General features: G+C 44.0%; 1 protein-coding gene across 1 annotated transcript in view; it reads left to right on the top strand.

The window, feature by feature from the left end:
* ULK4 (unc-51 like kinase 4) overlaps positions 1–17,231 on the top strand; it is a 1,855,260-nt gene that overhangs the window by 59,511 nt on the left and 1,778,518 nt on the right. The gene's annotated exons all lie outside the window — the stretch shown is intronic.

The raw sequence follows: 17,231 nt of genomic DNA, 5'->3' as shown, positions 1-17,231 counted from the left end.
GTTTAGGGATCCTCTATATCGAACAATATGAATGGATCATGTTTTATATTTATTCTGATGAGCTTTCTTTTCCAAGAATAGCAAATTAAAATTAAACTAGTGTGCTATTGGGATAGGGAGGGAACACAAAAAGGGATTTGGCAGCGGATCCTAATGAAACGTTTGCTGTTTTAACGTAAAACGAGGACTTTTTGCAGAAAGCTTAAATGCAGTTTCTCCACTAAAACTGTGACGTGACCCATGGGGCTTGTAAACAGGCAACAACTGTTGCCCTATAAATCATCTCAAAATACATTTAAAGTCTCTGCTGGTGTAATTTGTCATCTGTCATTAAGCGAGTCCTAGACTTTTGATCAAATTACTGCAGAAGGAGATACTGCCACACAACTGTGCTTTGCCAATGTTTGGTTGATTTTAAAATTCTATGATACATTTTGTCAGCAAACAGCCATGCAGGAATGCTGCCTCTTTTGATAATTTTAATTGGCATTTTCAACTTATAGATACATTTTAGATTTATACATTGACGTGAAATCGGAATATAAATCTTCCAAATACCTTTTTGTAGGACAGTGATTTTATTTATAGGTCTAGAATACAGGCAAACCTTTTGTTTATAATATACTTGGAGTACACTTTCGGTTAGCCCCGCCCCTTGCTCATAATTGGACAACTTTGCTTCCCATCTTGGTGGTGTGCGCCTGATTCGATTACTTCCCTCCCTATTCTTGTCCCACCCAAGAGATTAGTGTCCGCATTTTGTAGAGTTGCATCCTTCCACTGCTTACTGAGGCCAATCTTTTTTATTTTACTTTCAATACTGCATCACAGTGCAAGTACCTTGCTCTCCTTCTGTTTCCCTTTCTTCCTAGTGTTCTCTTAATTCTCACCTTCTCTACTTTGCTGAGCGGAGACCTAGTGGCTTTGCCAGTGCTTGTTTTGATAGAGTTCATAGTTGTAATGTGTTCTGCCCCTCTGATCTTCTCAACACCAGCCTCAGATTTCCCTACTCTAGCGGACAACTCTGAGTAAGGATCCTATTGAGAGTTGAGTTTTCTAGAAAGCAGTTTATTCTCAAAACACCAAGGGATTTTTACGATGGTAGCATCTTTAGCATGGTATTGCACAGGACTTTCTCATAAAACAGACACCAAGAAAAGCTGTTGTGCCAAAGACTTTGATCACTTTAATTTTCCAGCGATTCCCAGTGCCAAACATATGGCAATCTGGGTTTAAGAAGATTTATGAACTTCAGTCATATAAAATTCATATGCTGCATTGGGAAACTTAACAATAATTTACAGATGTTAGAAACATAATTTCTACCATATTGTTTTGATTTCCTGATGTTTTATTCTAATGTACTACAATGTCAGTTGTTTTCAGTTCATTTCTAGACACACTGCTGTGCTCCTGTTGCGTATTCCCAGCTCAGCTCATCTAGTGGTTTCTTTTGTAATCTCATTAAAGTTAGCCACAAGCCTTGCTCAGATGGTTTGTCCAGATTCATACTCTTTGTTTTATTGTGCCCAATGAAATCAGACATGGTTGCTCCTGCCCTAAGCTAAAATTGCATGTGTAGGCCCAAGCCATTTCAAGTCTCTGCGTACACCGCTGGTATCCAGACCGTAAGCATGTTCCAGTCTATTAACCGCCATCATGACACCTCTGATCGGATACCTTTCTTAGTTCTTAGGTTTGTTGTTGGCAGAGCCTCCTTACCTGCCACAACCTTCCGCTGGAGGACATATTGGCCAGCAGAACTCCAACCCCTGGCTTACTCACCAAATGACAGCTTCTCTTAGGCAATACTCACTCACCCACCTAACCTACTCACATTACTATATGTGGTATTCGCTGTTACATTCTGTTATGATAAAATTAATGCAGTGTGTGTGTGTGTGTGTGTGTGTGTGTGTGCGTGTATATATATACATATATATATATCTGCAATACCTCACAGCGCTCCACCTCTCAGGCGAAAAAACAAGGCATGGACCACTTCTTTGTAGCTTACAATTTATTCACCCCAACAGCTAGTCATGACGCGTTTCGGCCGTCCCTGCGGCCTTGGTCACATGACGATGCCATAAACTCAGCCTCTTTTAAAGTGCAAGTGCTCACATGTGCAAATGGAAATAAAAGAAATACTTTCTGTTTTGAATACATTGTTGAGTATAGTGTCTCATATATAACCGTATGAATACGTTTAGAAAAGACAGTTTAAACAACTTCTTATGTTGTGAATATCTTATGCTTTGGACAAAAGGCAATATTCCATCAAACATCGAATTTAAGCTAATAGCATAAATGCTTATTTCATGTCCCAAAACATAATTTGCAACGAAGTTTTAACCATTTGCCATGCCTATTAATAGTAACAAGTGCTCACCCTAACGTGCTCAAAACGTAAATTATTAAAAAAGAAAATCTTTAAGAAAATCATAAAATTATTTACAATTCAACCCTATGCTGTACGAAAAACCTGCGTAGGAGATAATTTTGTAAGTATAATATGAGTCACTAGATAATATGAACAGGTTATTTTAGCAGTGATATGCATGAATGCTTATTTTGTCTAACACATAATTGTTTTACTTGCATTCCCAGTAGTATGCATATCTACTTATGACGCCTAAACCATAATTATTTAACTTGCATAGGAGGATCCCCTCCTATGATGTTGCTAAAGTGAACTCGTGCAAAAGTGCAAATCAGCTAAAGTGACTCATGCTTACAAAATTAATAAAACCTTATATACATTGTCATTTGTCAGTTCATAGTGGTTGAATTAAATTCATTATTGCACATAACATCGGATAAACATGGAGGGAAATTCATAAATTAGATGATCTTTTCAAGGACATGTTTAAATTCATTTATACGGTATTTAATGTGATTGGCAGTATGATATGCTTACTGCTTAAAATTATAACACCCTAGTATATAGAAACATATTCAAGCTAAAACACATTGATACATAAAATACATTGTAAAAAAGGATATTGGTGACACAGTTAAAACCAGCTACCTAAAAGACACCCGGATAAAACCTACCCCGATAGCTAAAAACAGCCAGAATTAATTGTGGGCCACTACCAACTAATAATCAACACAGGTACTATATCTAAAAAACTGGAATAGTTTAAAAGAATTAAATATTTTTAGTACAACAATTGTGCAAATATAGCAAGTAAGTTTCCCAATTATCCTAGTTTGTCTATATATATATATATATATATATATATATATATATATATATATATATATATATATATATATATATATATATATATATTCGGTGGAAACACATTTCTTAAATAAGTTATGGGTATATCAAATTAGAATTTCTTTATTAAAAATAAACGATTAAACATCAGTTAAAGTAGTGCTATGTTTAGAACACAAAAGATAGCAACCACTGTAATTGTCCAGTTGTAAGCTATTCAAACCATAGCTCGTGCATTTCCTGTGCACTGCTCATGAAATTATGCTGCATTTTCAGAAAACTATCTAGAATTTAGTGGATGTGTGTGGCTGACTGAAACTTTTGTTAAGTTTAATGCATTGTCGTCGAATGGCACAAAAATTGCTAAAGATTTACAAGTGTCACTTATTAAGGGGAATGCAGTGCAACAATAACTAAATAGCCACTATCATGACTCTGTACTTATAATCGCAATAGCATTGACCATTCATGTTTATCGCCCACCACCTCCATCCAGCTACATACCAGCAAAAAAAATGTAAGGCGAGTTCAAAGGACTCTTTTATATTTACTTATTTACAAATAAAAAATAACGAGACATTTGTAACACAATTTAGCTCGCATAAGGCCACCAAAAACAATACAATGATGGCAACCATAAACCAGGTAATGTGGATGAGGTATTTTTGTACTGATCTGTTAGTTTTGGTTGATAAAACTTGTGGCCCAATTACAAACTAAAGTTGTATCAGAAATCAGGTGTAACAGATAGGTCTGTTTAAATATAAACAAATCGTGTCTTTGTTCATTCAGATTGCATTAGATGGCATTTCAGGGAGGTGCTTTTCGACTCACTGATTGTGGTACAGGCTCAACTCTGAAGGGGGATATGAGTGGCAGCTAAAGGGACTTTCAAGTTGTAGAGATCAAAGGGAGGTGTAGGGCCTGCTGGCAGGTCTTGGTTGGAGGACCTCAAATACCTTGTAGGTATGAAACTGGTCAGTGTATTTATATACAGGTTGTATGGGTAGATGCCATGGATTGCCTTGGAAACCATTGTCAGTTGTTTGTAAATGGCCCAGTTTTTGGCATAGAGCATTCCTCCTTATGATGTGCAGGAATAATGGGTCTAAGTCGCCAGGTTGATGAGATTATCAAGTGGGAAGAAGGGGTTTTATGGGAGCTTAACAAGAGACTGTTTGAATAGTCTAATTGGCTGAATATCAGGGGCTGATTAGTGTTTTGGTGTTGTGGATGATGGAAGAGAGGGGATAATTTTTCTGATGTTTAATACTTGCTTTTGTATGTATCCATATTCATTAAGGAAATGAAAATTACTCTAAGGTTTCTTGCTGAGGAGGAAAATAGTATATTGTAACGGCGGGCATGTAGATCGGAGGAGAGGTGGTTGCAGAGGAGACATGGACGTAAAGTAACTCTGATTTGAAGGAGTTTAGCAGGGTGGATCTGAGGGACATAATTGGTCGGATTTTACTTACCTCTTGTATCCTTCTTCATGTATAAACTGTAAAGCCCTCTGATACCCTCGTTGGTCATGTTCACACTATAGAAATCCTTAAAAATAAATACATCTATTGTCTGATGGAGGTGAGGCAATCAGAGATGATTGGTTGGAGATGAGGCATCTGATTAGGAAAGTAGAATAAAATCAGATTGCAACAACATACAAATGGCAGGAGGAAGACAATTATGAGATTTAATGCCCAAGTGAGGTAGGGAAAATAAGAGTGGGCCCAGGGCTGATCCTCAAGGGACCTGATGGGTATGGAGGTGGGGTGATAGCTTTTATCACCCAAGGCCGCTGAGAAAGAGCAATCAGATAGATATGATGAGAACTGTTGAAGGATGGAATCCTTGATGCCTGTAGATTTGAGAGAGGGAATTAATGTTGGATAGACGAACATGTCAAATGTTGAGTGTGAGAATAGAAGATCGGTTGTTGGCAAGTGCAGAGGAAGTTAAGTTAGTGAATTAGCAGAGAGGGTGGTTTCCATAGAGCGAAGGGTGTGTTAGTCTGTCTGTAAGGGGCTTAGGAGATAGTGAGATGAGAGATGAGGTCATTCAGTTGAACAGCAGACATTCTAATAAAGTTGAAGCGTAAGGAATTTGGGAGCCTGGACTAGTTAGGGGAGCTGTCTGCCCTTATGTTTATTTTTAACAAGGGTAGTATAATAACGGATTTGAGGTGATTGACATGTGAAGAATCTACACCAGACTCAAAATAACATGGCTACGTTCACCTGTACAAGTAGGGGAAGAGAAGTGAGCAGTTTAGAGATATGCAGTACATGGGTGCAAACTAGTCTAAAGACTAAGCTTGCAAACATTGCAATCTCACCTTTTTTGGGCTACATGAACACTAGGGCACTCTTGCCTGGGCCGAACAATCCTTTATGCACACCACTGTCTTGAAGCTCTGAAACATTCCCCAGTCTGATTAGAAAAAGATGGGCAGTACTGTAATCGTAGACTATACAGATTTACACCGGAAAGCTTGCAACCAGTCTCCACAAATTGAGGTGTAGGTGAAAAGGCCTGCCATTATTAGTGATGCTATAGCCTGGATACGGGAAAATTAGCCACATACCTTACCTGGAGACCATTTTAGAGGACCCAATTTCATGCTCAGTTGACTTGAATGCCATCCAATTTGGAAGTAGATCTTTTTCTATGCAGGATTTAGGGGAGAAATATAAGGCTAGCTTTCGGTTAGAAATTGGGCTCCTGGTTGACTGTGGTACATGCCCTGGTCAAGCAGTTACCACAATCGTAGTCCGGGCAAGTAACAAACACACCCTCACCCTCTGGTAGCTTGGGACAGAGCAGTCAGGCTTAACTTTAGAAGTAATGGGTAACGTATTTGTGCAACTCTTCAAACAGTAAAATAGTGAAAACGCCACACAAAAAGATTTCACACCAGGTCAGAAAAATAGTTATTAATTTAAAGAAATAAAACTAGACAAATATCCAATAAGTAGAACGTGAGTTATGAATTTTTAAAGAAACTGTAAAATAAAGCTAGAGCAATAAACGCTTATTTGGGATATCGGGTTGCGCCAGACCGGGAAGAAGTCAAAAGTTCAGGCCGACTGCGTTGGAGCGCAGACCAGATACTGGACCCAGTGAGACTCACTGAACAAAATTACCATAATCCTGGTTGCGACATTGAAGATGCGGGTGCGTCGATGTTGGTCCCATAGTTGAGGTGATACGTCGATTTTCTCAAGCAACACCTGCAATGTGTCAGTTACATGGCTTGGGTATGTGAAATGCCACTCTACAAGGGACTTGCAAGTAAATTAAATATGCCAAACCGGCATAAACCAGTTATACCATGTTTTAGGTAGAGAGCACAGGCACTTTAGCACTGGTTGGCAGTGGTAAAGTGCTCAGAGTCCTAAGGCCAACAAAAACAAATTCAGTAAAATTGGAGGCAAGCAGGCATAATGTTTGTGGGAAGACCACCCTAAGGCTGACAGGTCTAATACTTTCACCCCGTGCTTTTTTTGTTTTTGCTTGCCCTGGTGCATGAGGGAAGTATTATGTTCTTGGTCTCACCTTGCATCCTGATGTGGGTACCTGGTATTTAGCATCATATTTGTTGAAGATGTCCTGAGTTGGTTTTGCATAACTGGCCTCTGCATTTGTAAGGCAGCTTTGAGCAAGGAGCCTGCTGTGCACATATACATGTATACCCTACAAGTAGTGCTGCCACCAGTAACTCACACACACTCTTCCTGTGTCCCCGCCTACTAGTCACATTGTCTCCATGCATATTGCTAGAGTTGAAGTACCCTTTTCAGGAACTGATCATGTGACTGTCTATGATGCACTTGCTTGGCACACATTCAATTCTTCACATACTCAATGTTCCTGTCTTCTGCACTCATATTAATACTATCCATATACGTTCCTAAATTTTCATTTTTCTCTTACCCTCTCTCTCTCATACTCACTCCCACTCTCTCTCCCCAAGTATCCTACTTGGCTCTCTTTTCTCTGATTACTTTTCACTCATGTCTCTCACATTTAGTTTCCACTCATTCTAGTGGTGCTTTCACACAGGTACAAAGCGTTGCAGTATGTAAAAGGAGACTGGTAAGCAATACGTTTTTAGACCGGTCACTCTTAGGGTGGGCTTCCCCAAACGGTTTGCCTCACCCCCCTCCTTTTTAGGTCTCGCCTGTCGATGCGCATGCGCATCGAGCTTGCGAGACTATGGGGGCTTATCCACTCTTGAACCAACTTGCAAGGAACCGTGGCGATTCCTTGCAGTGCCCGTGACTTTTAAGCTCAATGCGCATGCGCATTGAGCTTAAAAGCGCGTGCACATGCCCCCAGCCGCCTGCCTTGCCTACTCTCTCTCTCTCACTGCCTCCCCCAGCTCCGCCCCCTCACTTCTTGATTGCACGGCCGCTAGGCCGTGCCTCCCCTACTCTCCTCCCCCTCCTCCTCCTACTCTGCCTGCCGTGTCGCACCTCTCCCCTCTCCCCGCTCCGCCCCCTGCACACTGGCCTGAATTGTACCGAAGACTGGACCTCCCAGATCTAGGCTACAGCGTTGTCCTTTCACCTTATCAGGTTCACTGTAAATTGGTTTTTTTCAAATTACTAATGTCACTCAATTATGACATTGCCTAAATGTTGCTTGGCCCATTTGAAATTGTTCACTGCGTGATTGTGCACTGCGGTATCTCGAATTGCACCACTCTTACTCTTAAAGCTTCCAAGCTCTTTCTTCTGTATGCCCTCAATCCATATTGTGGACCCCTTGGCTCCAGTTCCCTCAAGAGGGCCGCCGCAGACGCTCTGCATGCACCTTTGGTCTGTCCACATATTGTTTCATTACACTCCCAACCCAAAATGGCCGACACTTTCTGCCGCGCGCCCATTGGTCATTTGCTTCCATGTGACCGCGAGCGGCTTTCTTATTATGACAACACATTGCTGAGGGCGTATCGTGAAGATCTCTCACGCCTAGCAAGGACCCCCATTGCGGACCTGCAATTCTTCCTGTGGGGTAAGCCCTTATAGATGCGCGACATATTCGAGGCTCCAGACATGCTTTATTTATTTGAACCCGCCTTCAATTTTTATGTGTCAATTGTTTATGTGCACTTTCCCTTCCCGCAGATTATCCATCAAGGGCACTGTTCCCGCTGGTAAGCTCGTTTATTAGAGCACCCTTTTTTCACTGCACACTCGGTAATTGATACCCCAGTTCACTCTCCCCTCTCTCCCCACAGACGTCTTCAATACTCCCCTTGGCCCCACCTCGTGGTAAGTTTTTTCCGTAATAATGGCAGCCCCTTTTTTGGGCAATATGACCGTAATTAACTGAACTGTTTCTTCTTTCACGCATCCCGTTTCTTATTCGGCAGACTGTGCCCCCCCTCTACCCCAAAGAGCGTTCCTAATGTAGCCACTGTGACATACTTCGCAGTCAATTCCAGTTTTCCTGCAGAAGGATAAATACTGCAGTAAAATCAGCAGCAAAGTATCCTAATTTGATGTGATGTTCTGGAGCAGGTTTGTGAAGGTCTGTCCCTCATGGGCGGATCTGTGTAGATTTTCACTATATCAACATAAAGTATCCATACATTGAATCTATATATTGCTGTGCTTCTCTCCCCTGCTGCACTCTCCTGCTCTCTAGAGATGTGGCCTAACGACCAGAGCTGCCATCTATGTCACGTAAATACAAAACATGTTGCATTCCAAATGCTATAGGTGTCACATTCGCAAAAGTTAGAACTATTGGCATTGTAAATGACAAAGCTATCAATTTAGATATTTTAAAAACCAAAAAATAAATAAAATATTTTTCATTTACAAGACCAATAGCTCCAACTTTTCTAATGCGAGACCTATTGCATTTCCAATGCTTGTTAGGTTTTGCCTAGCAAATGCGTACGAAGTACGCATGCGCTAGGAAAACCTTATGTTTTTGTCTGTGGGGTCGGGTATCCGCCCCCTCCTCCCATTGGCTAGCTCCATAAATGGAGGCTAGCAATTGGGAGAGGGCTCTGTCCGTCAATCTCGGACCAGATTCGGGGGCGTTCCCGAGAATTTTTCCCTTTTGGCTACGTCAGCCGAAAGCCTCTTCTCGTCAACGCCCCCGAATCTGGTCCGGCATTGAGCCGGCACCCGCCTTCCTTAAGCACAGCCTGCGAAACTCAGGCACTGACAGTGGTCGACCTCGAGGCTGGGAAACCGGGATCGAGTCTCGGCAGGATGCTTAATCTCCCCGTGCCTAACAACATGAATGTGTCCGTCTGTAACGCAACATGTGCTCATGTAAAGTGCTCTAACCCCTTCGGGTCTCGTTAGCGCTATATACAACTTTTTAAAAAAAACCATTAATGTGTACTGCCTAGCAGATATTTTAAAAGAAATACCAGAGAGCGGTAAAAGTAACGGCCTTAACAGCACTACTTCAGAAACCGCGCTTCGTCACAGCTTACTGGGGCAGAGCAATGCTCCACTTGGTCGGGCAGTTAGGTGGAGTTAGATGCCTTGGGTGGAGAGCGTGTGCGGGGGCCTTCCCACTCATCGGGCCCGCGTCCCGTAATTAATACCTGGCCTTGTCGGCGTGGTTGCGATCTCCTTTGTTCATGGGACACCCTGTCCACAACGCGCTGTAAGGCATGGTCCCCTGGTTTCGCCTGGAGCGAGCCGCAGGGGGCAGCGAGAGACGCGATGCAGTGGCCCTATTCATCAAGCCAGCATTTGCGTGGAGCGTGCCACGGCTTACTTTGGTCCCTCCCCGCGCCACTAACAGGATGCGCCCGCCCCAGATTTATCACCCTGGGCATAGCAGAACATCAGTTACGGTATTGCGGGTGGCAGGTTGAGGCAGCTGAGTGACTCTATCACCACCATGCCTAGCGTGACGGGCCAGTGATGAATGGAGTCCATTGGGGCCCATTCAGACCCGCGCTGAGGGCTGTAGATAGAGACTATTTGAGGCAACAGTTACGCTCCGGAATTAGCCCCTGTCGGTGTGTGGCGCGGCGAGCCCGGGTGTTACTCTGATGCGCCGGTATTTCAGTCAACATGTCACTATCGAGGAGGCGCGCATTGCTGGTTGCGACCCCGCCCGCCGGTACATTAGCTATAGCCTGCTGCTCGACTGAGATATGGCAGTGTGAGTTTGGTGCAAGCAGCAATGGGTGTCAGAACTTTGATATCTTGCGGCGCACATGGCTGCTCGCAGTTCACCTGAAGCCGGAAACTTCAGATCGCTTGTTAAGGTGCGGGGTCACGGCACTGGGAGGCCCACACCAGCCGCCTCAGCGCTGAATGGCAATCTTTACAATACCCGGCACAGTTCATTTTACATTATTTAAGAGAGTTGGGCACCTTGTTACCGGCTATTCGAAACATTGTTTGATGGTTTCTGCGTTCTCGCATACTGAGGTCTATTTAACCGAACTTCGTTGCTTCTCGCCTATGAGGGAGCTCAAGCGGTTGGAATGTGGCACTTAGAATAGCCAGGTTTGCCGGTTCAAACCCCAGGTGGGTCATGTAGGGCTACGAGTCTGTTGTTATTGGGTTGTGTTACAGTCTTAAAGTCACTTGAGAGTAGCAACAAGTTATTCAAGTCCCACCTGACAAAGGCCTAACGGCTAGGGCGCTCGACCCCGGACCTGGGGAACTGGGTTCGAGTCTCGGTAATGTCGCTAAACATCCTTTGATTTTGGGCAAATCACTTAATCTCCCCGTGCCTGACAAAAATGAATGTGTGGCCTTATGTAACGTAACTGGTGCTATGTAAGGCGCTCTGATAACCTATTCGGTTCAAGTTCGCGCTATATAAAACTCTTAAAAAAAAAAAATTTATTCATTTGTTTGTGTCTGGTCAAAGTCAGAATTATTCCCCTTTTGTTCTCTTGGCTCTGGGGGATGCATTGGTGCGATATAAACTATTTTACAGGTTCAACCCTCTGTCGGGACTGTCATCGATGGTGACACAGTCACATACTACAGTCATGTTAGTACTTCAAAGGCTGTCTCGATGTTTTGGCAGGTTTGGTGTTAATGTCTTAGTATAATATTTTAAATGTTCTATGGAAAGCTCAGATCCCTCCACATGGCTGCCATTTACGTATTTAGATTGGGATAGCAATGCTACTGTTTCTGAACCATTTTCACAGACAAAGCAGATCTCATCTTACACAGGGTCACAAGTCCTCGTTTGCACGGCTCCAATGTCATTCATGAAGGAACAGGGGGGACTTTCGCCTGTACTTAAGCTAAAGTATGTATACACGTGTCAGAACTGGTAGCAAACGCAATTTAGTTTTATTGTCCAGTGAATAAATGGATTATGCCTGCTCTCAAATGTCTCTTTGGCTGGGGAGAATGTAGCTTGAATTTGTGTTTTGTTTCACGCAGGAGGTAGCACAAGTGGTTACAGTGTGGCGCCAAGACAGTGGTAATAATCATTTGGATAGATATCACAAGTGGCTGTTACAGGGGCATTAGTAGACCCACGTGGAAGGTCTTGACACGTAGCTGTGTGCACTCCCATTTCTACCAACTCTTAATAATTTACATGGTTGTTTTGATGCACTGTGAGGGGTAAACCCCTATCCTCAAGGGGGTGCTGTATCACCAGGTGGCACTGTCCCATGGTTTGTGTTTTTTTGTTCGGTCAAAGGTGTCAACCGCTTGACATGTTGGAGCTTAGTGATCCTAGTGGGGCAAACCGCAGCAGGAAACTACAGAGTCCGGCGTGATCTGATTAGCCCCCTAAGTGCAGTGGCACAGTTTAGAGGCTTTCCGGCAGAGGTAGTGTGGATTTGTGCCATAGCCAAAGCAGTAACTAAGGACACCCATTTCCCCCGGTGTGCCTCTGCAATTGGTTTATTTGTTAGGGTTTTCGCGTTGCCCAGCTCAGAGTGGCGCTGGACAGGCAACATCATTCGGATGTACTGGCAGCAATTTTGCTTACAAACATGTGCCCACTTGCCAATGGCTACTCATGGGTCATTTGTATGTTTTCCCTCATGCAGACTTTATTTACTGGTCTTCCAGGCACGGGATAGTGCAGAACAGGCAGCGTCCCAGTATATGGCCGGCGGGTCAGGTGCCTGGATGTGTGACCTGCGCAGTGGATTGGTTGGTGGGTGCTTTTCCTTAGGGTTGGGATACTCTGGACAAACCTCGGCTTGTTGAGGGCATGTGTCGTAAACTAGTGGTTTCGCTTTATGGCATTGTGTGAATACTTCGCTGGTTGGCCAACAAGGTCCTCGTTCCACCAAATGTTGGGTAACACGTGCCCATTGCGTAAGGTCTAATGTGTGTGAGTACAGTTACTGGTGGCGGTGGCCAGAAAGGTCTGCTATTGTTGCATCTGTGGTTGGGTGCAAGCATTGATTTCAGAGTTGCACGTCACTTATTGTTGCACCGGCGCTTGTGACAGTCTGCCACGAGTTGGGCGCTGTCAGTCTAATTTAGAGATGACCAGAACATGCCTTGATTATTTCAAGTTACATTAGAATTACTGTTGCCTGCTGCCGAAGCCATTCCTAGCTCTGCGGGCTCGGAATAGGCGGAATTGCACGCGTGCATGAGTGTCAGGGTTTGTAGTTTTAGCAGTTGGGCTTCAGTAGATTTCGGTTCAGCCCGACAGTTTCCTGGGTAAGTGCTGTGACTCTGTGACTCCCAATTTAATTTTGAGTCCATAGTCCTGCTTGTGGTAACTGGAATAAGGCGTGCTGATTACATAACTGGATTCGATGACTGAGGAGGATCCTGTTGAATTGTTTTGGGCCAACACCAAAGTGAGCCGCTAGTGCAGAGCCAGAATCATTAGGCGACTGCAGCGCGACATAGGTCTTATAAAGGCACAGCTTCAAAAATTGTGCAAGAGAAGTAGTCCATAAGGACCACCCCACTCCTGGAGGGCTAGCAGGGGTCACTCAGGGTACCAAGCTATTAGCTGCCATTGTTTTGAGCAATTAACCAGCAGGCAAAGTTTGAGGAAAGTTGCTGAGTTGCCTGAGATTGCGGCTCGTCCGGGAGCTAGGGATGGTGACGTTTCAGGGTAAGGTTCGAATTATTAGTATTGTTGGGATACGTTGACAGGTTGCCCTTACTCGTGCAATACGGCGATAAAGTTGCAATTTTGTGGAGTGTTGAACTAAGTCGAACTTAGAGTAGTAGGACTGTGGCCCGATTGACCTAGTGAGTTGTCAGGCTAGGATGTCTCGCGCTCTTGCGGCACAGTTGAGTCCCAGCCACGAGTAGATTGTATTAGGGTTAGCTGGTTGTGGGTCAGTAAGCGCTGAGGCATCAGTAGCACTTAGCGGCTTACAGCAGATGTGGTTTCCGATACATGTGGCACCAGTTAGACTAGAGCCCTACTCGGAGGTATGCCTTAAGTGCTTGGAGGTCTGTTGCCATCGTCTTTCAATTGAAGCCATTGATTAGCTTGTCTTTTGATTAGTTGGGCCTGCACAAGCCACGCGGATACCTCCTATATAGTTGGTCCACGCTGAGACTGTCTCTTAAGTTGCATCACATAATCACCAGTTTCTTATACGCAGGCACTTTCGCACTAAGGTGATGCGTGACCAATCTGCACTGAATGGGGGCCTACTTTAGCCGCACATCCTCCTACAGCCTGACCCCACTAAGACCATTCAAGTCTGGCTCGGCATCAGGTTTGGCTGATACAACAATGCCGCATTCTGGCTCCATCTCAATGGGCACGGGTTGATGCGTTTACGGCCAGGTAGGCGTATGGTTTGGCTGATTTGCTGGAAGGGTCCCGAGGTTGGGGAGGCAAATCTTCAACAGTCAATTCAACAGCGAGGGTTGACACGCAGTGGAGGGCCCTTTTGCTATGCCCACGGGTAAGCTTTGACCTAGACAGTATTTTATTTGGTGGTGATTCAGGCTAAAGTAGGTTTTCCGGGTGCAGTGTTTACATGCCGGGAAGTAGAGTGAGGAAGTATTAGTTCCCCTAGTTGCACAGCATGCATATGCAGTTGTTTAGGCTGATTGTTAAAAGCTTCATGGAGTCCAACGAAGGCCAGGCGAAGGGGTCGACTTGTACAAGTGACAAACATGAGAAGTTTCTCCAAACAGTGTTAAAAGGGTGGTTGCCTATATCGAAACTAAAACTAGCCTTTTACGCAAGATGAGGAAGCTTGCGGCCAGGCAGTGAGCTGTCCAACGTTGATTTTGTGTAAAGTTGCATGCATGCACCAAGAGTTGGATCCCCAAGTTCATCCCGGACGGACTTTAAGTCCCGTTCTTTAGCCAGGCCTTGGCTGTTGCAAACAGCTAATGGGTTGGTGGGGTGCAGTGCCCTTTCGGGGCGACTAGTCAAGAAACGAACATTATAGTTTCTCGTCACGGTGTTCTCAAAGGGAGATTGCCTAGTAGGTCCCTACCAGCCTTATAAGCATATAGAGGCAATAAGTGACATACCTAAAGGTAAGCCTTGGGTTATAGGGACGTGATCCCAAGGGAGGTCGCTGGGTTGGCCTACACAGGTAGGTGATTTCCGCAGGGGCTTAGTACGCTTGTGGCCAGGCAGAGGCTTGCCTAACGTAGGTGGTTACAGTAAAAGGCAAGCACGCACATAGCGATGGATGCCCAAGTCCATTTGAGGCAGTCATTATCCCCTGCTCAAGGGCCAGGGAGCTAAGCATTGGTGGGAGCTGCCAGTTTAATTGTGGGTTGCGGTGCAATAACCTAAGGAGTATGTGGGGTCAACATAATTTGGCTACAATTTTGGAAGAAAGTTGTTTGGTGGTCCGACTGCCCAAATAGGGTCAAGTGTTCTGTTTTATTCGACAAAGAAACTTGGACACCCGTTGCCATGCCACTTTTCCCAGGGCAGCTCTGTCTGCCTGGTGTTTTGTGCCGTTCTGCCCTCTGTTACAATCATCCCCCCCTCGTTTTTGTGTCCTTCTGCCCTCTGTCTGCCTCGTGATTTGTGCCGTTCTGCCCTCTGTTAGAATCACCCCCCCTCTTTTTTGTGTCCTTCTTCCCTCTGTCTGCCTAGTTTTTTGTGCCAATCTGCCCTCAGTTATAATTGTTTCCCTCGTTTTTGTGTCCTTCTGCCTGGTGTTTTGTGCTGTTCCTCCACCTGAACTGAGCCCTTTAAAATAAGGCCATGCTCCAAAAAGTACCGCAGCCCCCTGCCCTGAACCATAAAAAACTGCCCCCTACCTCCGTGAAGTACTCTGAATCTGCTCCGTACCCTCCCTTGGCGCCTAAAACTGTCCCCTGCCATGCACCCTACAAAGCCTCGACTTAGTAAACTGTCCCTTCTCTGTGTGCTTCGAGGCCTTAAAATGTAAGCCTAGGCACAAATGGATGGTTGGATTTGTGGGGTAAAGTTTTATTTAATGTGATTTTATGTAGCGCGAACTTTACTCGAAGGTGTCAGAGCGCTTTACATAAGAACCAGTTGCCAAACCTAAGGACTTTGATTTACATGCGTTAAGTAAAAGATACAAACAGGAAAACAATTGAAATGTACTAGATGTAGTCACACAAAGAAGAGACTGTTGATTCTCGTAATATTTCTATATACATATGGAAGGGATATGAATAGATGTACTGCAAGAGTCACATAGGAATGTTAGAGTAGAAAGGTCTACTGCATATACTAGTGAATACAGTCATCTCCTATATACAGAAAAAATGAGTTATATTTAGAGGGGTCGGAGTGGGACGCGGTGGGTGGGTGGATGGATGCATGATGGATGGATGTATGCATGGTGCATGGTTGTATGGGTGGATGCATGGATGGGTTGTTGGTTGGATGGGTTGGTTGATTGCATAAACTGTTGAGGGATTGGCTGTATATATGCATCTATCCATCCACCCATCTATCCATACACCCATCTATACACCCGTCCATGCATGCACCCATCCATGCATCCACCAACTCATCCATGCGTCCCTCCTCGCCCCCCCTTCCCTGGTATTGTAAATGACAATGCCATTTATTTGTTAAAAAAACATAAATAAAAATAATGTCAAGTGCAATGCCAATAGCTCTAACTTTAACAAAGGCAAAACCATTGCATTGTAAATGCTTGTTTTCTGAAGTTGTCACTTCCTAAAACATGGTAATACTGATTAGGCCTGATTGGCATATTTCTAAGTCCCTAGTAAAGTAGTACATCATATACCCAGGGCTGGAAAACCAAGTACTAATAGTGGGCCTGAAGCACTCCTTGTGCCACCCACTTAAGTAGCCCCTTAAAACATGTCTCAGACCTACCATTGCAGCCTGTACACAGTTTTCAACTGCCAATTCAACTTGGCACAATAATCAGTTTGTCAAGCCTAAAACTCCCTTTTTATTAAATATGTCACCTTGGGGTAGGGTGCATTGTAATTAAAAAATTGAAAGTTTAATTTTACGTTTTACATCCCGGTCGTGAAAACTCATATTTGTTTTTCTCTACTTGGAGTCCTACCCCTCTCATAGGATAACATTGGGTTACCTTATTACATTCTTTGTTGGAGACCATGTAGAAATGTTATATTTGGTGTGTAGGGAATTGTCATTTTAAATCTTTTTTAATGGTAAAGTCGGATTTTAAGATACAGTTCTGTAAGTGCCACTTTTAGAAAGTTGCCATTTTCTTCTCTTAACCACTTGATGCCTGCAGCCTGTATGCTGTGTCACATGACTAGGTGAAGTTGGCAGTTAATCTTTCAGACCTTTGTGTATTCCTCTCATACAGCCACACAGTAGAGTGACTGGGTGTTGACAGGATGGGCCATCCGAAACAGGATTGACAGGTGATGCTTTGCATGGCTGTAGTTGCCCTTCAAAGACATTGTCTTAAGACGCACACAAAGAACTTCACACTAGCCTATTGTAACTACAGAGAGAATGGGACCAGGGCAGGAAGTAAGGAAATTCCAGGCACTTCTGTGGGGAGAAAACTCCAGAAGTTTCTTCCAATTCAAAATAGAAACCTCAGATCCACTCTTCAGTTTCCTTCTGGACCTGTGGAAGGACT

The sequence above is a fragment of the Lissotriton vulgaris genome, chromosome 10, assembly GCF_964263255.1.
Source record: "Lissotriton vulgaris chromosome 10, aLisVul1.2, whole genome shotgun sequence".
NCBI lineage: Eukaryota > Metazoa > Chordata > Amphibia > Caudata > Salamandridae > Lissotriton > Lissotriton vulgaris.
This window is presented reverse-complemented; position numbering and strand designations above follow the sequence as displayed.